The following is a 24,342-nucleotide window of genomic DNA, read 5'->3' on the forward strand; positions in this document are numbered from 1 at the left end:
ACGCAACAGCAATAGCTACTGAGGGAACGGATGGCCAGGAACAGTAGTTTCAAAAAGAAATGCTACAACAGATAGTGCTGACCCTATGTCCCCAGGGGGTCCCAGCCAGTCATGTTTCCACCAACGGGGTTTCCCCTCTGGTACCTGTGAAGCTAACCAAGTGGGGCTGGATGAGGATCCAGAGGATTGGTCCTGCTTTGAGCAGGGGGTTGGACTAGATGACCTCTTGAGGTCCCTTCCAACCCTAATATTCTATGATAATATAACAAGAAGCCTTTTTAATTACATTTGAGAAGGTGGCACTAACCTCCTGGTGACCCCCAGAACAGCAAGCTTTGATTTTAGTCTCATACTTGAGTGTACAACACAGGGACCCTATCTTAATATGGCCTTGGAACAGTCAAAGGACTATAAACAAGTAAACTCTGACATTTTGGAAACCCACTGCCAACTGTGCAGATCTGAGAGCTACCCCAAGGAGGCCAGAACCCAAATAGTACTGCAACAGTTCAGAGAACACTGTTGGAAGTGGCTCCATCTGGAGGAACAATCAGAGGCCTAAGTGGCCAAGGCCATTGTGACGGAACAATGTATAAAGCTATCACCCAGAAAAGGCAGAGAGTGGGTATTTTGGCATCATCCTGGAATGTTATCAAAGGTAGTCTCTCTAGAAGCCAAAAGGTCACTAGAAGCAGAATCTCCCAAGGCCTCCAGGGGGCAGAAGACAAACTGGAGAGAGACTCAGGTGGGTGAACTCAAACCAGTAACCCCTTCTGAGGGGTCCAACCCAAGGATGCCATTCCAGAAGGACAAACCACCCATTAGACCAGGGGTAGTCCAAGGGGAACAAGGGGGTCAGGCATGGACACAATACACCAATGGGACCACCAGGCGCCTCAAAAAACTGGAGTAGGACTCGCAGACCACAGTTCAGCCACTATTCCACAACTGAGTTCATCCTCCGACCTAGGAAAGATACTCGAAGCACCAGCCAGTAACTTGTGACTCCTGTGGGCAGATAAGACATGAGGAGAAAGAGTGCCCTGTTATGGAATGTGAACATGCACAGAGCTGGAAGGCACAAGCCTGTGCTCAGAAAAAGACTCCCTCTAAGACATTGATGGCGACAGTGATTGCCCAAGGGAAGAGGATTCAATATACCATACTATGGAAGTTTGTTTTGTATATTCACCATCCCATTCTGATTGTTGGACAGGTTCCTAGTTCCAGAGAATGTAGATTCATGGGAATTTGTGGTCATGGAGTGAGACCATTCTCTCAGTTATCTAACAATATAGTAGGGTTTGAATACGGAGGCAGAGACCTGGAACTATACTATGGGTTCATCACAGAGCCAGTGCAGAAAGCAGAACACAAGGATACTGTGTTCATGATGCCATGTGTTACTAAACAGGCAGGCTGCTGTAACTGGAGCTATCCCTAAATAAAGGGAGTTGATATCATCAAGCCTAGAAGTCATAAATGCACCCTGCAGAGGATGCATTTTCCCGACAAGCTGCAGATGGAAATAGCCTTTGTTTTGTTTTTTTCTACCATGGCTATTTGGGCATCCAACAGCATTCAGGAGTCTGAAAGAACTTAAGGCTGCTGCAGACCAATTTAACTAACTGAAGGAAGAATCTCTTGGTAGTAGAGGATGTTAAAGAAGGAGATCCTACAAAGCACTTTCCTCTTGCAACCAGCATCTCCCTTCTGTTTTGCCTGAGTTCAGGTGCCAAACTCAGGTAAGCACTGATCAAGCTAAGATAGGGTGCAGGTTATTTTTGGAGGAAAAAGAGAGGGTAGAAGTGGGTCTCCTCTGACACTTCAGCCCATGATGTCTCACCAGCTCTTCCAGCAGTTTCTAGAACTGTATAATATAGTAGAAAGCACTGAGCAATGTAAGACTCTCCTGATGGAAGAAAAGTTGCCTATAAACAACCTTTCAGTTTGGTCTGAAAGGAAAGACTTGAGCTCCTTCAGAGAGTTTCCAATCACCCTTGCAGCTTTTTGGAGTCAGGATGTGAGGTAACACTACCAAATGTTACACAGAGGTATAGCTGGATAAGTATTGATAGAGTTCCCTGCCTAGGGATAGTAGGAAGTCATTTATGGGAGCAAAAAGTGCTGCCTCAGTATCATAAAGTGGCCTGAGGTCTGACTGAGAAGGATTCTGGGATCTGACAGGTTGTACTGGAGACTATTATCTGCTACCTCTCAATTAACTTGCTTAGAAAAAAGAAGTTAGGCCCAGGGTGGTCTCTGGTGTTGAACAAGGGTTTCTTTAGTACAAAACATACTAATGCATATTTTAGCCTGCATGAGATTAAAGAAGGTGTTGACAATCTGTATTGGAGAGTCCCAGGTGTTTTCCACTCTGCTACAATCCACAAAGTGCAGGGCTCAGAGGCTACATCTCCTTTTCTTCAATTTTGATTGCCCTGGTCTCTGTTTTCCCAGTGTCTGACAGAGGTAATGATCTGAATAGGAAAAGTTAGATTCAACTCAGATAAGAAGCTGTCAGGAGGACTGGGGCTGGTAAGTTATGAACGTGTCTTGCAATGGAGGTAGATGTATAATTTTCCCAATACAATTCACCGATGTGGGGACATATTGGATCCTTTGCTACTCCAAATTTCCCAGACATTTGTGGAATATAATGCCTTTCTCATCTGCAGTAAGCTTGGAGCTATAACAGTTCATCTCAGATGAGGACCTTGCCAGACCTTTGTAATCTCAAGGCTCTACATAGTGCTATTTCTGAAAAGCACCCAGAAGCTTTTCAATGCAGCCAGTCTCTTGTCTCCAGAATGGACCAGACCATATAATACCAACAATGACTAGGCCAGCCATGATGACATATGGTTCAGAATGCTGGCCAATGGGGAAGAGAGAAGAACAGCTGCTTCATACTGCCGAGATGAAAATGCTCAGGTGAATGCTGAATAAGATGAAAATTGATAGACTATACAATGAAATGATGCAAGCCATGGTGCAGGTAGCCTCCATTATGGAAACGCTGAGCGAGAGTATTAACTGAAATGGTTCAGTCATGTGAGACAATGAGACACAGGATAAGTTGGCCAGAGAGTACAAGATCTAATAGTCACGAGACAAAGACTAGGAGGAAGACCCAGAAAAAGATAGTTCGAGGTGGTGAAGGAGGACATGAAGAATGTCAGTGTCAGATTGAAAGTCACACTTGACAGGAATGCTTGGAGATGAAGAACAAGAGCTCAGGACAAAGGTAAAAAGACGACTTTTAATTTCTGCAAATTGCCTACATGCTAAGGAGATGGGCAGTGTACCAAATCTTAAAGAACTAATTAAAGAATAATTGACTGGTTTCTGGTTAAATCATGACCAAAAAAAACCCCTGATATTATAACAGATGATATCAATAGATGATTACAATATGGAATCTTCTTTATTAGAGCACTTCTTCACGCACAAGGCAGTGTCCAGTTTGAAAGACATTATAGACAAGATTAACTAACAGCAATATTTAAGAGAGACCTATTTTCTACTGCACTGTAAATCACAGTTTGGCTGTATGAATTGAAAAAAATGATTTGTTTTGGGGGCTTCCCTGTTTGGATTTAGTACATAAGAACAGCCGTACCGGGTCAGACCAAAGGTCCATCTAGCCCAGTATCTGTCTACTGACAGTGGCCAATGCCAGGTGCCCCAGAGGGAGTGAAGCTAACAGGCAATGATCAAGTGATCTCTCTCCTGCCATCCATCTCCATCCTCTGATGAACAGAGGCTAGGGACACCATTCTTTACCCTTCCTGGCTAATAGCCATTTATGGACTTAGCCACCATGAATTTATCCAGTTCCCTTTTAAACATTGTTATAGTCCCAGCCTTCACAACCTCCTCAGGTAAGGAGTTCCACAAGTTGACTGTGCGCTGTGTGAAGAAGAACTTCCTTTTATTTGTTTTAAACCTGCTACCTATTAAGTAGAGGAAGAAAGATCGGAACAAAATAAATCAGATCCAGTCTGACAAATGGAATGAGCTTTGAAACAGCCAAGATCTTACACCCTGAATATGAAGATATTTAAATACAGGTTAAAAAAAAAAAAAAAAAGCAAAGCTGTGCAACAATATGCCAACAGTCAAGCTTCTTTGCAGGCTATATCACAAGGTAATTGGCTGCGATGTGAATTATGCATCCTGAGCCAAGTGTGAGAGTGCTTAACAAACACAAAGGTCAATTATCTCTCAGTACAGCCTGCTGAAAAGAAAGAGGTTATTGCAATTAGAACACACTATTAAAATGGTTAGTCATTTTTAGTATTTTAAATCACTATGTCTCTTTAAAAAGTTGTGCCTTGTACTCATGGTAGCTGTAAGCATCACAGAGTAATCTGGCCTCAGAAAAGAGATCACTAAAAATATTACTCATCTAGGCTTCTCCTAATATGAGCCTCAGAAGCTCAAGTTATTAGAATAAGGGATACATTATCAAAAGAGATGAGGCCTAGCTTATTTTCATGGGTTCAAGTCTAAACATATGCATGCTTTACTACCTAATTTCTTCCCACAATGAGGCATAAAGGCTTGCATCTGCAGAAAAACATACACAAACTGCACTTGCAAAAAGGACTCTGCTTTTTGATAATGTGGCCCTGTTTATGTTTGGTAGTTTGCTATGGTGTTGAGTATTGCATAATAGATAGATAGGCCTGAATCAAAATTCTGGTCCTATACCCAACCTCACCCAGTATTTGGAAAGATCTTATCTGGATTTTACTGTAATTGTCTGTTTCTATCCCTTGTATCTACAACAAGCTTTACCAAAATCCTGGATGTGAAACAACTCCATACACAGCTGAATTTTGAAAAAAAAACTATTCATATTTAAATTTGAGATACAAACTTTGTCTCAGACCCATCTAAAATAGAAAGAGTATGTGCCATAAGAGAGACAAGATAGGTGATGTAAGATCTTTTATTGTGGACCAACTTTTGTTGGTGAAAGTTATACGCTTTCAAGCTAAACAGAACTCTAGTAACAGGTTTCAGAGTAGCAGCCGTGTTAGTCTGTATCCGCAAAAAGAACAGGATTATTTGTGGCACCTTAGAGACTAACAAATTTATTTGAGCATAAGCTTTCGTGGGCTACAGTAGGTTAGCTAGTAGGTTAGCTATTCAGCATACACTGCAGTTCATATCTACATATAAATACTGAGACTATTTGTAAACTCGCTCTTTTTTTCAGTACAGCAAAGACACCACTCCATATAAGGGCTTATTGCATGCCCTTTTTTTAAATATAGTTTTGAAAATGGAGCTTAGCAGACAAAAGACAAACTCTTTTCAACCATTCATTATCAAAATTAGATTGCCCAATTCATACTTTTTGTTTTAAAAACAAAAGCAACTCTTTCAACCTTCATATCAGGTTTCACCCAGCAGGATAGGAATATAGGACACAGGTGTTGCCTAACTAGCCAAGACAGTCTTAAAAGGATGTGTGATATAAATCAAACACACTTTCTTTAAAATAATATACATACTTAAACTTAAAACAATCGTATTTTTAAAGTTGCTTGGCACCAATCTCTGTACAAAGGTTATGCCCCACTCTTATCTCCAGTATGCTGAATGCAGAACAAGTCAAGGCCCTACCACAAAAATAAAAATAAGGTATAGGGCATAGAACATGTTGTTTCACACATATAAAATACAACCTCTCAATACTCCATGGGGCAACTGGCTTTTTGTCATCCACCATTGTATGACAAAAGTGAGAGCCTTGTTTAAAAAAGGGATACATTTGTCTGTTTTCCTCATCCCTAACATCAAAACAATAAAAATTATACATACAGTGACCCCTCTGGCACATATGAATTGCCTGTGCAAATTCCTAAATCCAAACTCTTATTTTGTGTAGAGTTTGGAAAGTTTTACTCTTAAGGTCTCTGACACATTATTCCCCTCACAACTTGGATTTTCATGTCACTGCTCTGTTGTTGTTTTCATAGAAAATGATGTGGTTCTATTCTATTCTATTCAGGTGCTTATGCCACACCCAAAACCATAGCACCTGCAACAGCTTTAAGGATGTCTATTTGTGATGAATTTTCAGATTAAACATTGCAAAACACATCCCATAAAAATCCTAAAGGTCAGGAATTTCTCCTTAGACTATAACTTGGTTAGTTGGGCCTTTTTGATCATTTTACACCCAAACACTGTATCAGCTTCCAGCAGGGCACAAAAAGGAATTTTGTCAAAACTGGAACACTTCATGGAGCTGTACCTGTTTCAGTGAAGTTTCATCAGAAAGGTTGAGATGAAGACAGACTATAGCCTGCAATGTGGGAGACCCAGGCTGGTTCATATCCCTGCTTTGCCTGCTTCAGAATGATCTGGGATGAAAAACTGTGCTATCAATCATGCAAAGCAGAGACATGAATCAACCCAAGTCTCCCACATCCCTGATGACCAGGCTATGCACACATTTCAAACAGCCATTTTTTACAAAAATATTAGAAAAGGTCATGGTTTTGTTCCAGTGTGAAAGAAAAATAAACGTCTAACATTGCCATGAAACAGAATATTCATCTTCCGGATAGCTCTACTTGCCACCACTATAACATCACCTTCCAGGAACAGTGTCTGACCCTCATATCCTTCAGAGAGTCCACAGCTCTGCTCCCCACTGCTTCTAGGTACACAAATAGCCAAGGTTGTGAAAAATACTTGTTTCTATACAGAGCGTGCTATGAGACTGCGTCCCCTCCTGTTGGATTAAGATGTAGTCACAGTGATCCACGCATTCAGGACCTCATTGTAACCCATTGGAGCTAAAATCTACTTTACAAAAAAAGTAAAAAAGAAACAAAAAGCTCCAAATGGTTCAGAACACAATAGCCCATCTGCTCAGTATCACAGACCCTTGACAGCACGTCACTTCACTTCTCTGCTCTTTGTTGAATACTGGATGATATTCAAGATTTCAGTCTTCATCTTCAAAGACTTCCATGAGAACAGCCCTAATTCCCTGAGTGATTGCCTCAGGGTACGTCTACACTACGGGATTATTCCGATTTTACATAAACCGGTTTTGTAAAACAGATTGTATAAAGTCGAGTGCATGCGGCCACACTAAGCACATTAATTCGGCAGTGTGCATCCATGGTCCAAGGCTAGCGTAGATTTCTGGAGCGTTGCACTGTGGGTAGCTATTCTGTAGCTATCCCATAGTTCCTGCAGTTTTCCCCGCCCCTTGGAATTCTGGGTTGAGATCTCAGTGCCTGATGGGGCAAAAATCATTGTCGCGGGTGGTTCTGGGTAAATGTCGTCAGTCATTCCTTCCTCCGGGAAAGCAATGGCAGATAATCATTTTGCGCCCTTTTTCCCTGGATTGCCTTGGCAGACGCCATAGCATGGCAACCATGGAGCCTGTTTTGCCTTTTGTCACTGTCACCGTATGTGTACTGGCTGCTACTGACAGAGGCGATACTGCAGCGCTACACAGCAGCATTCATTTGCCTTTGCATGATAGCAGAGACGGTTATCAGTCGTTCTGTTCCATCTGCTGCTGTCATGGGTGCCCCTGGCTGAGGTGGGCCGGGGGCGCAAAGACAAAAATGGGAATGACTCCCCGAGTCAAACCCTCCTTTATGGTATCTAAAAATAGAGTCAGTCCTGCCTAGAATATGGGGCAAGTGTACTAGAGAACCAGTGTACCAGAGACCACAGCTGCTCCATGTCAGATCCCGCAGAAATGATGAGCTGCATGCCATTCACAGGGGGTGCCCCTGCAACAACTCACCCGTTGCTTCCCTCCTCCCCCAACCTTCCCAGGCTACCGTGGCAGTGTCCCCCCAATTTGTGTGATGAAGTAATAAAGAATGCAGGAATAAGAAACACTGACTTGTTAGTGAGATAAAATGAGGGGGAAGCAGCCTCCAGCTGCTATGATAGTCCAGGCAGGACATTAAGCGGTGGGGGGGAGAGGAGCCCAGCATTCCGCTGCTATGATAGTCCAGGCAGTACAGAATCTTTTCTTTACACAGGAAAGGGAGGGGGCTGATGGAGCTCAGCCCCCAGTTGCTATGATGAGGATGGTTACCAGCCGTTCTGTACCATCTACTGGGAATGACCGGGAATCATTCCTATTTTTACCCAGGCGCCCCTGGCCGGCCTCACCTGAGGCCAGCCAGGAGCACTCACGGGATGATGACAAGGACAGCTATCAGTCCTTTTGTACTATACCATCTGCCACCGGGGAGGGGAGGAGAGAGGATGCTACTGTTTACTGCTGCAGCACCGTGTCTACCAGCAGCATGCAGTATACATAGGGTGACATAAAAAAGTCAAGAAACGATTTTTTCCCCTTTTCTATCACGGAGGGGGAAGGGGGGGTAAATTGACGAGATAGACCCTGAACCACCCCGGACAATGTGTTTGATCCTACAGGCATTGGGAGCTCAGCCAAGAATGCAAATGATTTTCGGGGACTGTGGGATAGCTGGAGTCCTCAGTACACCCTCCCTCCCTCCATGAGCATCCATTTGATTCTTAGGCTTTCCGTTACACATGTCACGCAGCACTGTGCTGTGGCCTCTGTATCATAGCCTGGAGATTTTTTTTAAATGTGTCATAAACAGATAAGTAAGAGTTAATAGAACGGAAGTGCTTCATATCTCTTTGCCTGGAAAGGGTTAACAAGAACAGTGAGCCTGGCTGTCACCTGACCAGAGGACAGGATACTTTCAAATCTTGAGGGAGGGAAGTTTTTGTGTGTGCTGTTAGATTTTGGTTGTTGTTCACTCTGGGGGTTCAGAGGGACCAGACATGCAACCAGGTTTCTCTCCAATCTCTCCAATACAGGCTCTTATAAGTTCAAAATAGTGAGTACTAGGTAGATAAAGCGAGTTAGGCTTATGTTTGTTTTCTTTATTTGCAAATGTGTATTTGGTTGGAAGGAGTTCAAATGTGTATTTGGCTGAAAGGAGTTCAAATTGGTATTTTGCTGAAAAGATTTTAATTTGTACTTGTATACTTAGGCTGGGAGAGTGTTCCCAGTGTCTATAGCTGAAAGACCCTGTACCTATTCCATTTTAAATTTATGAAGATAATTTTTACTGTTTTTCCTTCTTTAATTAAAAGCTTTTCTTGTTTAAGAACCTGATTGTTTTTTTTATGCTGGTGAGACCCCAGGGGACAGAGTCTGGATTCACCAGGGAATTGGTGGGGAGAAAGGAGGGAAGAGGGAGAGAGAGGCTGATTTCTCTCTGTGACAGGATTACTTTCTCTCAGGAAGAGTCTGGGAGGGGGAAAGAGAAGGAGGGAGGAAGGTGAATTGTCCTCTCTGTTTTGAGATTCAAGGAGTTTGAATCACAGTGATCTTCCAGAGTAACCCAGGGAGGGGAAGTCTGGGAGAGGCAATGGTGAGGGAAAGGGTTTACTTTCCTTGTGTTAAGATCCAGAGGGTCTGGGTCTTGGGGGTCCCCGGGCCAGGTTTTGGGGGGACCAGAGTGTATCAGGCACTGGAATTCATGGTTGGTGGCAGCGCTACAGGTTCTAAGCTGGTGACTGAGCTTGGAGGAATTCATGCTGGTACCCCATCTTTTGGACGCTAAGGTTCAGAGTGGGGAATTGTACCATGACAAAATGCTTTGACATTTTATCTTCTGTAACGGAGCTCTGATAGAACAGATTTGTCTCCCCATACAGCGGTCAGATCCAGTATCTCCCGTACAGTCCATGCTGGAGCTCTTTTTGGATTTGGGACTGCATCGCCATCCGTGCTGATCAGAGCTCCACGCTGGAAAAACAGGAAATGAAATTCAAAAGTTCGCAGGGCTTTTCCTGTCTACCAGGCCACTGCATCCGAGTTCAGATTGCTTTCCAGAGCGGTCACAGTGGAGCACTGTGGGATACCACCCGGAGGCCAATACCGTTGATTTGCGGCCACACTAACCCTAATTTGATATGGTAATGCCGATTTTAGCGCTACTCCTCTCGTTGGGGAGGAGTACAGAAACCGATTTAAAGAGCCCTTTATATCGATATAAAGGGCCTCATTGTGTGGACGGGTACAGCGTTAAATCGGTTTAACGCCGCTAAAATCGGTTTAAAAGCGTAGTGTAGACCAGACCTCAGTATGTATGATCATGCCCTCCCATGACAACTGCATTCCCTTCCACTGGAACAATGAAACTGTTACCCTCAAGGGAAAAACTCACTTCTGGAGGACAGAGAGCTTTCTTTGCAACTGGCCCATGAATCTGGAGCTCACTCCTGCAAGAGATAAAGATGGCAATAAATCTCAACACTTTAATAGAAACCTACTTTTTGACCCATCCTGCCCCAATAACACCAGCACCCAAATACCCATGAACACAGATTTCTACTGACTGAAGGAATATTGAGAAAGATATACACAGAACAATATGTACACACTGTATAATTCTGGGAGTTGCTAGGTCACCACAGGGAACCATAAGAGCCTAACTAAGTTAAGTCTGTCTTAAATATCAGATAAAAATTTAATAATACTGAAAGCACTCACTCCCAGAGCCACAGAAAGACTTAGGCACCTAAACTCAAAATTTTGGTGCCACTGAGATCTTTAAAACACCTGCTCAGTCACCACCTAACTCTGGAAGTGCTTAAAATCCCTCAGCACCTAAATTTTTGCCATAAAAGTCCCCTAGGCACCTAAAGTTCTGACACACACACACTGCCTCATATAGACACCTGAGTGTTTACCTCATGCCGAAGTCCCAGCACAGCCATCACAGATTATGTTGTGTATCTTACCTGCAGGGACTGATCTGGTAGGCATTCTCAAAGCATGCCTAACCCCACACAAAATGGCTGCAGGACATTCACCTAGATGGGGGACACCTGCTTTCAGTTCCTCCCTCTGCCTTATGTGGAGAAGGGAGTTAAACATGGCTCCCCACCTCTCAGGTGAGTGCCCTAACTACTAGGCTATGTGATAGTCTGAAGAGGATCTTTATCCTGTTGTAGCTGTTCCACTGTGTATAAATAATTCAATATGCAGTGTGTAAGAGAAGGTGCTAAAACAGTGGTAGGGCACTCACCTGAGAGGTGGGAGATAAAGATTCAATTTCCTTCTCTTCAGCAGGCAGAGAAGGGAATAGAACCCTGGTCTTCGATATCCCCTGTTAGTTCCTTAACCACTGGGCTAAAGGTTATAAGGGAGGCTACTGTCCCTGCTGCTATTTCTCCCTGGCCATTTGGTGTGGAGTCAGGCATGCACTGCCACTGTTCTTGCAAGAACATCTGATTCCAGGATAGGATTGCTGGTTGTGAATCGCAAGCAGAGAAAAATACTTCCTTCCAGCCTGGATTTAGGCACCACATTCCATGAAAGGAGTGGGGCTCAGGTCACACTCCTTTTGTCAGCATCTTCCATTGGCTATTTTAAGCAGCTCCCCGCCCACTCCCAGGCACCTATCTCTCCCCATGCATTGCATAGGGAACCTACATGCCTAACTCAGGCTGTGTGGCTTCTATAGGGTGGCTAGGTGCCTAAAAGTTAAGTGATGCAATGCTCAGCATTGCAATGCCAAGTCCCTTTGTACAGTGAGCCTCAGTACAGTAATTGTTTTTAACAGCTTTCTCTGCAGGAGTGGTGCCAGGGTTTTTGGCGCCCTAAGCGTGGGTCCTTCCGCTCCCAGTCGTTGGCGGCAATTCTGCGGCGGGGGGAGGTCCTTCCGCGCTCCCGGTCTTCAGGGCACTTCAGCGGTGGGTCTTGGAGCGAGTGAAGGACCCGCCGCAGAATTGCCGACGACAACCCAGAGCACGGAAGGACCCTCCGCTGCTGAATTGCCGCTGAGAGCCACAAAATGCCGCCCTCCCAAATCCTAGCGCCCTAGGCGACCGCCTAGATCGCCTAAATGGAAGCACCGCCTAGGTTGCCTAAATGTTTCTCTGACGACTTAAGTTGTATCATGATACCAGATTTTTTTTAATGTGTCAGTTGACCACATAGTGTAAAATGAAACAAGTAGAGTTTGCTAATTTGAAATGAGTCCTAAAGGCTTTAATATTCCTTGCACTATAGCAATGCAGAAAGTCATTCCTGTTTAATTAATTAGGCCAAAGTATTTGCAAAACAATTAAGAATGTAATTTAATTTTGGCGTTTGGTAAACATCCAGGGATTCATTCATTGTGAACTTATGACCTACATGTTGAGTTTACTTTGCAAAGTATCATTAAACCAGTCAATTAGAACTTATAATTAAAATGCATGATATGAGGAGTCCCATATATAAACTGCAGAACTACAACTATGCTACATAAATTCATTTTTGAAATATTTAAGCATTTTAAAATATGCAACAATTAATTGTGGGGTCAAATCCAGATTGCTTTTTCCTCACACCAGAAGTCTCTTTGAAGCTATCAGGGTAAGGCAGACAGCATTTGGCCCTTACAGGGAGCATCTTCCATTCCAGCTCACTGCTCATGTAGAAAAATTAGTCAGCTTAGCCTGTTTGCTCAGAGGCAGCTCCTGCAAGCAACCAGCAAAAACAATACAGTACTCCTCCAAACAGATACGCAAACTGTGGTATTGGTATATTTACTACAGCTAGTCTGTTGCTAGGCAGAGTCAGCAAAGCCCTTAGCATAGCCAGCCAGGCAATATGAAAATAATGATGTAGTCACCACCTAGTAATAGGCAAGCAGCAGCATTCCCTAAAACAACACATGCAGAGAGCCATCAGAGGCTGGCTGCCCATGTAAGAATTATTAAGCACAATAATTAAATTACATACAAAAAACTATGTTAAAAGAATATTGCCGTGGGAAATGCCAGAATGAGGGTTGCTTGTGCAACCTTAATTTGGTCTCTTTGTGCACATGCATTATGGTACAGTCTTTTATCACATGATCACATACTATTTTTTCCACGGGATTCCTATCTAACTGAGTGAATGGGTAGATACTTGTTGCTATCCTCTTCATCTGATGTGTGGCCCCAAGCCTTATTTAACACACACCACCTCCAAGCCTTTCATTGAATACAGAACTATTAATTTCCCATGAGGGTTTCTAGGGTGCTTTCACCATAGCATCTGAGTGCTTCACAAATAATGAATATATCTTCATAACACTCCTGTGAGAAGAGGTGTTATTATTCCCATTTTACAGGAAGGGAACTGAGGCATAGGGAGATTAAGGCCAAAATTGCCAAAAATGTCTATTAATTTTGGTTTCTCAACTTGAGACACCAAGGACCTGATTTTCCAGAATACTTAGCATTTTTATAGCACTTCACATGTTCAAATAACAGCGCCCACTTACTCCAGTTGCAGTTCTGTGCATTCAGCACTTCTGCAAATCATGTTGGGCAAATGAGAAACACACAGCTAGTGGCCACCTGTGAAACATTTGATTTAAGTGACTTGCCTAGCATCATATAGGCACAGGCAGGGATAGATTCCAATTCTCCAGGGCAGCACACAGCTGTCTTAACCAGGGGACAACAGCCTCGTTTCTTACACGGCCCTGATTCCTCCACAGAGCACCATCATCCTGTGCACTGAATGAGGCAGGGATCCTCTGGAAAAAATAATATGTTATCATGTCATTAAAGACTGTAACATAATGCATATGCACACAGGGATTGAATTAAGGTTGCACAGGCAACCTTAATTCTGGAATTTTCTAACTTTTGAATGCTTGGCTATGCAGCCTTAATATTCTTTTAATACAAGTTTTTTTTTTTAAAATGTAATTTCTTAGTTTAAAAAATAAAGAGAGAATAGAAATTCTCTCATGTGGAATCATACTGACTCCCAAAGTGGGTCATCAGCGGGGTTTGGACTGTTAGATCCACAGCACAGATCTCTAGTGCTTGAACTCACAGCGTAACTGGTAGCAGTAGTAGGCTGTTATTATGCAGGTGGACCAGCGCTAGAAGGGGATGAGGCACACACTTTGTTAGTGAATTTTGCAGCTATTTACTGACAGCAGAAGAATGTAGGAACTCGGGACTCCTGCATTCAATTCCAGGTACTGAAGGGGAGTGTTAGTTACGTTACTTGTGGTTAGATCTTCCTGTCCCTTTCCTTCTATCCATATCTATCCCCTTCCAGCTCTAACTCTACTTTCTTCCCAGATTCTATCCCCTTTTGTCCTGCCTTTACCCTTCCTATCTGCCACCTTGCACGTTGGCTCCTATCTATCTCAACCCTTCCCCACTCTGGGTTTTTATACCCTCCCTTTCTGGTTCCCTTCAATCTAGAACCCCCTGCCATTCCTCACCCCACCCCTGCATGTCAGTCTAGCTGCTTCCTTCTTGCTGTCTGGGTGCTGAGAAGGGGAGCATTGAGACCGCAGTTATTCCATTGCCCGCACCACAGTTGCCCCCGGCTGAAAGAAGGAGCAATTGCAGGGAAGTCCTGCTCAGCTCCAGGACACAGCATGTTCAGTGCGTCTGTGAGGATGTCAGAGGCACGGTTAGATTGATATGTAGAAATTATGAGGTGCTGGAGCATGCTCAGTGCAAATAGAAACTTTGGAGAATTTAGATTTCAAGCTCCCATAAGTTTCCACCAAGTATGTGCAAATTGAGAATTTCCAGAGACTCATAACTTGGCCAAATTTGGGTGAATTTTCACTGGGATGGCAAAAAGCATGTCTCTGACACCAGGGTGATGTCTCTGCCAAATTTCAAGTCCCTGCACCAAAACACAGAGGCACTAGAACTTTTCAACAAAATACTGTAGCTATAAGAATTTTTTTTACATGGGCAAAACAACATATTTTCCCCTAATCTCATCCCTGGAAATAGCTGAATCATTTTTGCTGAGCCTTTCAAAATAAAATTCTGCCTGAGGCACCCACCCAGGGAAAACATCAGTTTGAATGCTGAAATTTAGTGGCATTACCTGTGCTGCTTATAATGTATATACACCTATGATGCTTTGGCAGAGTCTTGTATAGTATTTTCCTCACACTGATGTCAATACATCCTGATCCTGTCTGGTCTGCAACACCCTTATTGTTCCAATCTCAGGACTCCTCTGAGCAGAAACTGCCAGCCATGTGACATATATCAAATTGTGGCTTGATTTTTGTGGTATGGCCAGACACCCACTAGGGACGAGACTGAAACCACCGAACCCATGTTACATATGACCTAAGCTACAATCGAGCTCTCCAGAGGCAAAAGGCTAGCGTATTAACCTACTTTGTCACCTAGCCCTTCACTATTGATTAGCAATTATTCTTTTCAAATGAAACAAGGACACAGGATGTAAGTTCATCTGCAATATATCCTGAGAAAATCCAAGACTTCTAAACCTCCTTCAATCATTCACTGCTGAAGGTTGATTAAAAAACAATGGTTCTCACTGAAATACAATTAGAAATGTAATTTAATTCAGGCCTTTGTAAAGAACAAAGGGTTCATGCATGTGAACTAGCTATGAAGCAGCAATGCCAGATAGGGTAGCTATGAGCTATAATCCGTATACTGTATAATTTGATAAAGTAAATTGGTCAATTAATAAATAACCCAAGCAGGGACCAACAAACACTGGTGACATCATCAGACTGCTTTCAGTAGTTTGCGTTTTGAACATTCTCTCTCTGTGCTGATTGGCTGTTTGCTCCAACTCCTCCAGCCCCCTTCCTCATGGTCTCCCTCCCGCTCCCTTCTTTTGGCTTTGTGTATGGCTCACTAATCCCTTCTGAACATAACTCCATACACATGATTATTATAGACTTGCAACAACCAGAATCCTGATCTAAATGCCCACAAATTTTGTGGGAATTGTAAATCTAAAGCCAGATCTAAATGTTGTAGCTAAAACCTAGCTCTATAATCGGCTGGATTAAAATCCTAGCTCCAAACGCCCATCCAAACTTTCCAACTCCAGATCCATCCTGGGACTTTTATCTTTATCCATAATGCATGCAATCCCATGCCATAGCAGGGGTAAATACCTAGGTAGATAGATACAGTTGATAGAAATTGGATTTCTTCTGAATCACAGCTGGTATTCAGCTAATTCCATGAAAAAAGAGCATTATTGTCAATGTTCAATGTAACAAATATTTTGTTCAGTTTTAATGCCCATCACATTTTCCCAGAATTTGGAATGGAGCTGCCTTAATTAATGCTAGGCGATACATTTTGATAGTGTTGATTTGCTTCCATTTTTTTTCAGCCTCTACTTTAATTCCGTTTCTAAAGTCAGATGACATCCCATCTCTGAGATACATAAATGCTTTCCCCAGCATGTAGATGCAGCACATTAGCATGTTGTATTCGCAAGTGTCCTAGTTATACAGCAGAACTTGCAGCATGCACAGTCATACAAATAGGTGAAATATAACCTGACACACAATATATTCACAAAGTAATGAAAATTGGTCAATCTCATTATGTTTTACAGACTTTCATTTATATCATACATTGTCAATAATACTTAAATATATATGGGGCCTGTTTTATTTAAAATATAACATGGAAATAAATATTTTTGACATATGAGATTTAGATTAAATAAAGGAAACTACATTTCAGGGCTTGACCCTAAACCCACAAAATTAAAGAGTCTGAGTTGGGGCTATCATTCTACCAATAACTATTTATTTTTTCCTTAGGTTTAACAAATGTCTTGGAACAGTTCTTAGTCTTATACACATTGGACCAGATTCTTGGACCCCGCTCTGACTGCTGCTATCAGAAAATTTCTCTGAAAGGGAAGCCATATATTTCCCCCACTAGCAGGAAACATTGGGTATAGCCAGCTCTATCACATCCACATAGAGGGTACATGAGGGAGAGGGAGTGAAGCAGAACACGGTCACAGCACCGCAGTCTGCCTCACCCACGGCTTTGTGTTCTTCGTTCTTTGGCAGCTTCCTAATTTGGTTTTATACCACGCTTTGCTTTCAAACCCATGTTCTCTTCCTCATTTCTAGTTCTAATTCTTGCCTGTTCCCTCAGTCATTCAGGTTTGGGTCTTTTTTTATTTCTGTCACAATCTACTACACTCCTGTAAATCGAGTGTCCAGTTAGTAGCAAGCATCCATTTCTCTGTGTCCATCCTGTGTTGACAAATTTTGCATCCTGTTACTGAAATTGACTTCGAATATATGGGAGACCCATTCACAATTCCTTTTCTTTCTTTTACTCATATCAAGAACCCCATTACTAGTGTGCAGACATCTTAAATATTCACAGCTAAATCATCCACTCTTCATAATCTATCCTATTTTTAAGTTTTAATAGCTTGCTTACCTCCCCCCTTAATATTATTTTTTCTGTACTGTGCAAAGGTTTTTTGCAGTAAAGACACAGGCCAAGAGGCTTGGCTTTCCAAAGCTAGAATTTCAAATGCTTTTCAAGATCTGTCTGTGACCCACTCACTCTGGTATTTGTTCAATATATGTTGGAAGAGCAAGTTCTGTTTCTTTGTTCAGCAGGTGTAACAGTCACTAGATTCCCTCTTCTCAATTCAAAACCTTTGTTGGATCATTATCAGTAGCCATCATCAACTCCTCAGCATTTCCTTGAGTGAACAGCATTCCCCTGAGAGTTTAAAACTGAGGTGTATGTTTGTGTTTCCTGTGCCAAAATATAAAGACCCTTTCCACTGTTGTTGAATATATTTGTACTAATCTAATAGTCACATCATTCCCATTTTCTTTCTTTCTTTTTTCTTTTTTTTTATGGAGGTGAGTAGGGAATGAAATGTGAACTTGCAGACACTCTGATGCAATGGTGATAGGTGCAGGACGAATCTTAAAGCACATTTCTTTAAACAATTCTATATCAAACACATCCTTCCTGGCATTTTAAAGTCATGCGTTGGGGTTTTTTATGCATCATCCCAGTACTATAAAAGAATTAAGCATATACACACATGTTTACAGACAGACTGAATCAAGGGATTGATAATGGGATGTAGGTTAATGGGGGGAGAGAGGAGAATCAGTTGGTTATAGGCCGAAATTCATTAATGTTGTCCAGTTCTCTATATGAAATGAATTGACTCTATCTCAGTTGAGGACCTAATGTCCAAGTGTAAAGCCACCACAATTGTCACTAGTTGTCAACCTCAGCAGAGAGGTTAAGTGTTCAGTGGACATAAAGAATGAGTTATCTCTAGAGACAGTCACTCAAAGTCAAGGCTGAAGCATGTTGGCAGTGCAGTGTGGGGAACCTTGTATTGCCTTTGCTGATGCTATACCTGTTCTGTGAGTGAGCAGAGATTCCAGGGCCGCCAATCTAGCATATCTCATAAATTATGAAATGTTCTGGACAATAACCGGTTCTTTGGAGTTGGATTTTTTTTAAATGAAAAAGTTTGATTTTTTTTAAATGAAATTTTGCAGCCAGTCACCTTAGTAAATGTAATAGTCCTGTTCAATTTGGTATTTCTTTCTCTTTTTTAAAATTAAAATAGACATTATTATCATATAAATGTCAGCTGCTGTGCATATGAAATTACTTTTTTTCTTCGAGTTTTTTTAATATGCATATCTCTATTAGAATCATAATGGCTGTGACACTATGGACTGACGTGATACATGGGACCACAATTACTCCAAAGCAGCCATTGCAATCTGGCAAGGATAAAATACACATTTTATGAATGTCTGAGTTGAGAGTACAGTCTGTCATTCAAACTCTCATACATTTCAATGACATTTTTTTTTCCCTCTGACACTAGTGATTTCAGTGTATTTGCTGCCTGGAAAGCACATTGTTCTGGAAGATTTAGCACAAAAGCATTAAAATGAAACCACAAAAAAGATTTCAAGTAGCATTAAGAATCTGATTTAAACCCACAAAAGCAAGGAAATTTAGTATTAAGTCAGACAATTAAGGCTGACATGCTACCCTTAACTCACTCTGGAGACTGCCTGCCATGCATATACAATGTTATTGAAACCATTAAAAAATATAATTTGCACCGGGGCAGCCAGATTTCAGAGCATAGTAAATTACAACTAAGGATGGGTAAACGTCAAAATGTTCAGGGGTTAATTCGGTTCAGAGATTTAACTAAAAGTTCAGGTGATTGTGGAAACCTTTGTAGTCTGTTAATTGAACTGTAAATCTTATCATAACAGCTTTCCTGCAATATTTTCAGCCAGAATTCCCTAACCTGGTGACCTAAAGTTAGGCATCTAAATCAATATATAAACAACCAAATAGAAGTGACCTTATATTCAGAAGTGCTGAGCACCCATAAGTCCTGCTAAAGTCAATGGGCACTGCAGGTGATCAGCACCTTTGAAGATCAAGCTGCTTACACTTAATATTTACATGTGGCTCTTGGAGCCCATTTTGAGGAGCACTTCTTTTCTCAAGACTAAACATGCTCAGTTGCTTTTTTTAACCTTTCCTGGCAGTTCAGGTTTTCTGAACCTTTTAACATCTTTTTTGCTCTCCCCTGGACTCTCTCCAGTTTAGCCACATCTTTGCTAAAGTGGACACTGTCCCAGAAGTGGACACTGCACTCCAGCTGAGGCCTTACCACTGCTGAGTAGAGTGGGACAATTACTTCCCATGACTGACATACAATACTCCCATTAATAAATCCCAGAATTATATTAAACTTTTTTGTAACTGCATCATATTGTTGACTCTTATTCAGTTTGTGAGTCACTATACCTCCCAGATTGTTTTCAGCAGTACTATTGGCTAGTTTCAGTTATTTCCCATTTTGCTGTTCATTTGATTTTTTCTTCCTAAGTGAAGTACTTTTCACTTGTCTTCATTGAATTTCGATCTTGTTGATTTCAAACCATTTCTCCAATTTGTCAAAGTCATCTTGAATTCCAGTGAATTAATCCTCAACCTCACTGTGAGGTATATAAGTATTACCACCATTTTACAGATGACAATATCAAGGCACAGAGCAGTTAAGCAATTTGCCCCAAGGTTACACAGGAAGTCTGTAACAGCACACAAATAGAATCCATATCTCATGAGTGTCAGCTCTATTCTTTAGCTACATAATCATTATTTTCCCAAGACACTGTCTTTTTGTGCATGTGTCCTTAGTAATAAAAAAATAGGGAAAAGAAACACATTAAATATATGATACAGTCTATAAGCAGAACTGTCTCTAAACAATATGTCTTTTCATTTTTTCCATGAGGCATCAACATCACTCTAAGGACTTTATCATCATAACTGACACATAATCATTCCTTGCAGGTGGAAAACATTGTGCTAAGGGATAATTGGGATAGTTATTGGATATGACTCCTCACCAGTTTTAAGGCTGTATCTGAGGTATGATTGCATACTACTCAAAGAGAAAAATGAATGTTCTTTGCACTTATGTCAGATCGAGTGATTTATGGGCACAGTATGGACTGAATTCAATGATGAAGGCTAACATTATCTGATACGTTGCAATGTGATCTTAAAATATATATGTTTTCCTCCTGTACATAAATATAAATTCTTTGGATGTCTGGAGTCACCCTGCTGTTAGTTTATGTATGTGGGTAAGTTGACCCCAATTTATATGGAGGAAACTATCATTTCAAAGCACAATATTCATCCTAAGAGAAGCACATAGTATTAGAATTCATGCTGAAATAGTGGTTTCACTAACAAACAAAAGTTCTTAGCTGCTGTAGTTGAGAACTTTAGCATAACTGTCAAGTATCGGAGGGGTAGCCATGTTAGTCTGGATCTGTAAAAGCAGCAAAGAGTCCTGTGACACCTTATAAACTAACAGACGTTTTGGAGCATGAGCTTTCGTGGGTGAATACCCACTTTGTCAGATGCAGCATCCGACAAAGTGGGTATTCACCCACGAAAGCTCATGCTCCAATACGTCTGTTAGTCTATAAGGTGTCACAGGACTCTTTGCTGCTTTTAGCATAACTGTTTTTTCTACACTGAGCTGACACATTTGTGAGCATTAAATTACTCACATGAATCCTCAATCCAGTGGGCAGATTAAATGACTAAACAAGTTCTGGGTTTCTCAGACTCAGGTTGCTGGTTTTTGGTTTTTTCTAAGGGATGCAAGTGGGTCAGAATATGGGCAAGATGCAGGCCATTTGAAGTGGGAAATTCTCTAACCAAAGAGATTTCTGAGATGGAAATCTGTGCCCAGATAGAATTCCTTGCTGAGACACTAGTTGGGAAAAGGGAGATAAAATACCCATGTATCTGGAAAATCAACCAACAAGAATGAAATGTGCTACCGCTTTGCTCTCCAATATCATATTCCACCTATCAGAACTCAGGAGTCAAGAAAAGAAGAATAGGGATGCGAAGTCCCTGGATTAAACTTTTTTGCAACTGTGGGTTTTGACAATTTTTTTTAATGAGTTTTCTGACCATGAATTATATACATACTGTAAAACTGGCTTCTTATTTTTCATTGTGCCATTACCAAAAAGGAAATTAAATAGAAAAACATGTACATAAGGTGAACTTCAGGTGTGTAACACAGAGAACAGAAGAGCAAGGACATTTCTGTAGTAATGCTCACACTCCATCTTTAACTCAGAATGGTCCTGATCCAAAAGACATGGAAGTCAATAAGAGTCTTTCCGTTGACTTCCCATAGGCTTTGGATCAAGTCCAGTTTCATTCCTGTTATCACTGCTCATTGTTTAATTTTAGTAAAACAAAGTTGTTTAATTTCCTTTTTAGCAGTAGAATCCAATAGTGTACACGTTTCAATTGTGTACACTATTGGATTAGAAGCTTTTTCATTTCATGAAAGGTCCGTAGAACTGTTATGCTTTTGCCATATTATTAGGACCTAATTTCAGTAAAAAGGATGCCCAAAACTAACAGCCCAAAAGTTCACACCTAATGCCATGGAAACCTCATGAGAAATAACAGAGAAGCCAGACATAATTTTATTGGCAAATTAAGCCCTTAGTTATTATTCCTTTGGCGCCTTCATGGGATACAGTGTCAGTATGTACAGTACTGGAGGCATATCCTGTCATTGTTCCACACGCGGAACTCCCATTGAAGTCAATGGCAACTTTGTGTGAAACTCGATGGCAGGATATGACTGTAAGAGTAGTAAATATTATTCTAGTGTGAAAAATCAGACTGCATAGAAAGTATGTCACAACTCTTAGACTGGTGATGACAACCGTGAGCACAGGTGTTCTTTGGAGAAGACAACAAACATGCAATTTTGGTAAAAGACACTAAGCCCAGATCACCTCTGCTGTAATTCCACTGACATCAGTGAAGTTACACAAGAGATTAATCTGACTCATTCTGTTTCTTATACTATCTTTTACCCTTCCATTTTACATCCCTCTCCCTCTCCTTCTCTCTCTCTCTCTCTCTCTCTCTCTCTCTCTCTCTCTCAGGATTGAGGGAGTTTCTGAGAGTGAGGCTGTGTTTGGTACATACTGGATTTCTGTTAGACTGTGGGGTTTTGTGTGTGTGTGTTTGTTACTTGTGTTTCTTCGTTTTATGGATGTTGTTTGTTCCCTCACCCCTTTTCCTTAGGGTTGGAAGAGGGGTCCACTTCAGATGAGTTTAGTGATTTTGACCCACAAACATGGGGTTCGGCATGTGCCTGCTGTCTCCTGTCTCCTGCACAGTGCTGTCTCCTACATTATGGAGGACGTGTTGCTGTGTGTAGGTCAGGTTATTGGCTGTGCTCATATAAAATCTGCCTCTTGAATGAGCAAATCTAGTGATTTTCTTGGCCCAAGTGCAGCAGTGAATTGTTTGGTACAGGAGGGACTCGGGGTCCAGGAATCTTCTGTTCAAGTTTTCCTCTTGTTTACACATGCTACTAAAGCAGTTTTTTTTCCAGTGTCCCCCCGTCCCTTCCACAACAAGATGCTAGTGTGTGATCATTCCCATTATGGGAAAGTAGTTTCTGGTGTTATGAGGATTCTGTTAGGCTGTGAGAACCCAGATGTGAGGCATGTCATGTTGTTCCTGCACCAGATTTATGTGGTTCTAAATAACCCTGAACAGCCCTTAAACCTGTCTTTCAAGCACCATATAGATGGAGCAGTTTATATAGTATTTGTTACCTCGGAAAACATGAAATGTTTCTTGTGTGGTGACCCAGGTCATTTCAGGGGTTCCTGGCCATGCACTGCTGGCTCAGGGGTCCCTGGAAAGATAGTGCGGAGAGGGCTGGGACATCAAGGGACCAGCAGGAGACAGAGCCTGCATCTGCACTGCCAGATTTCATCTCCCCCACTCTGTGGTCTGCCATTGTCCAAGGAACAGCCCACCTCCAGAGGAATGCTTTGTTGTGACCCCATCACTTGTGCCTGGACAGAAGCAAGTCCTGGAGGTTGAGGAGCACCTCCCTGCAGAGGAAGCAGAAATAGGTTCCAGATATGGGGGTGAAGGACAGACCGACAATATGGATTTATGCAGGACAATTTCTAAAAAGGCTAAAACATTGAAGGCCTCTGAACTGCTGGCAGTGGCTGAGTATGGAGCTGTGTGCCCTAAGGAGAAGGACAGCATTGCATTGGGTGATAACTCCATGTCTAAGGCTATCAGTGGGGTCCTGTCTTTTCCTGGTAAGGTAACTCCTCCCGCTGCCAATCCTCCATGCTGCAGTGATGACACTGGGTCCTAGCCTGGGGCTGCACTGCCTCCCACTCTTGGGAAAATAGATATGCTAGCTACTCCCACTGAATGTCCCTCCTTTGTGAATGATGAGAATGTTACAATGGCAGCTCAATGGTTCCTCTGAGCTGATGGAGTCTGAGGTAGATTAAGAGAATTATGAAGAGCTCTCTGAGTCATCACTGGTTCTTAATGTCCCAGATAGTCAGCTTGATAGGAAGGGTGAATACAGTGTGAAAGAGATAGTGACTTTTTGGATAGCACTAAAAGGAAGCGAGGAGTTGAGATTGAGGCCTAGTTCCCTGATTTTCACTGAGCTGCCCTTGTCTTGAGAGAGACCTCAGTTGATTGTAGGAAACATTTCCTTCTCCAAAAGTTGTTGAGGAAGGTGAGGAAGCGTACAGGGATTATTCAAGATAAAGAGGCTCATTTTCTTCAAAGTACTTCCACTTTCCATTGTCTCTCTCTGCAGCTTGGCTCTCTCCTTCTAGTCTCTATGGCTCTCTAAATATTAATGGATGCAGGATGTTCATAAAAGGGCACAACTCTGAATTTCTCAGACAAAAATGGACTGATGTCCTTTTGCAAGAGATGCACTCAGATCCTGATAATCAGGGGAACTGGTTGCATGAATGGGAAGGGGAAGCTTTTTTGAGCCCTGGCTGGGGTTGCTGTTTTCCCTTCCCCAGGGTGCCAGGACACAGATCCTCTCTGGGAAGATTTGCAGGGCCAGCTCCTCCAGGTGAAGGCATGTATTGGCACTATTGTTTTTAATAT

This window comes from Gopherus flavomarginatus, chromosome 4, assembly GCF_025201925.1.
Source record: "Gopherus flavomarginatus isolate rGopFla2 chromosome 4, rGopFla2.mat.asm, whole genome shotgun sequence".
NCBI classification, from domain to species: Eukaryota; Metazoa; Chordata; order Testudines; family Testudinidae; genus Gopherus; species Gopherus flavomarginatus.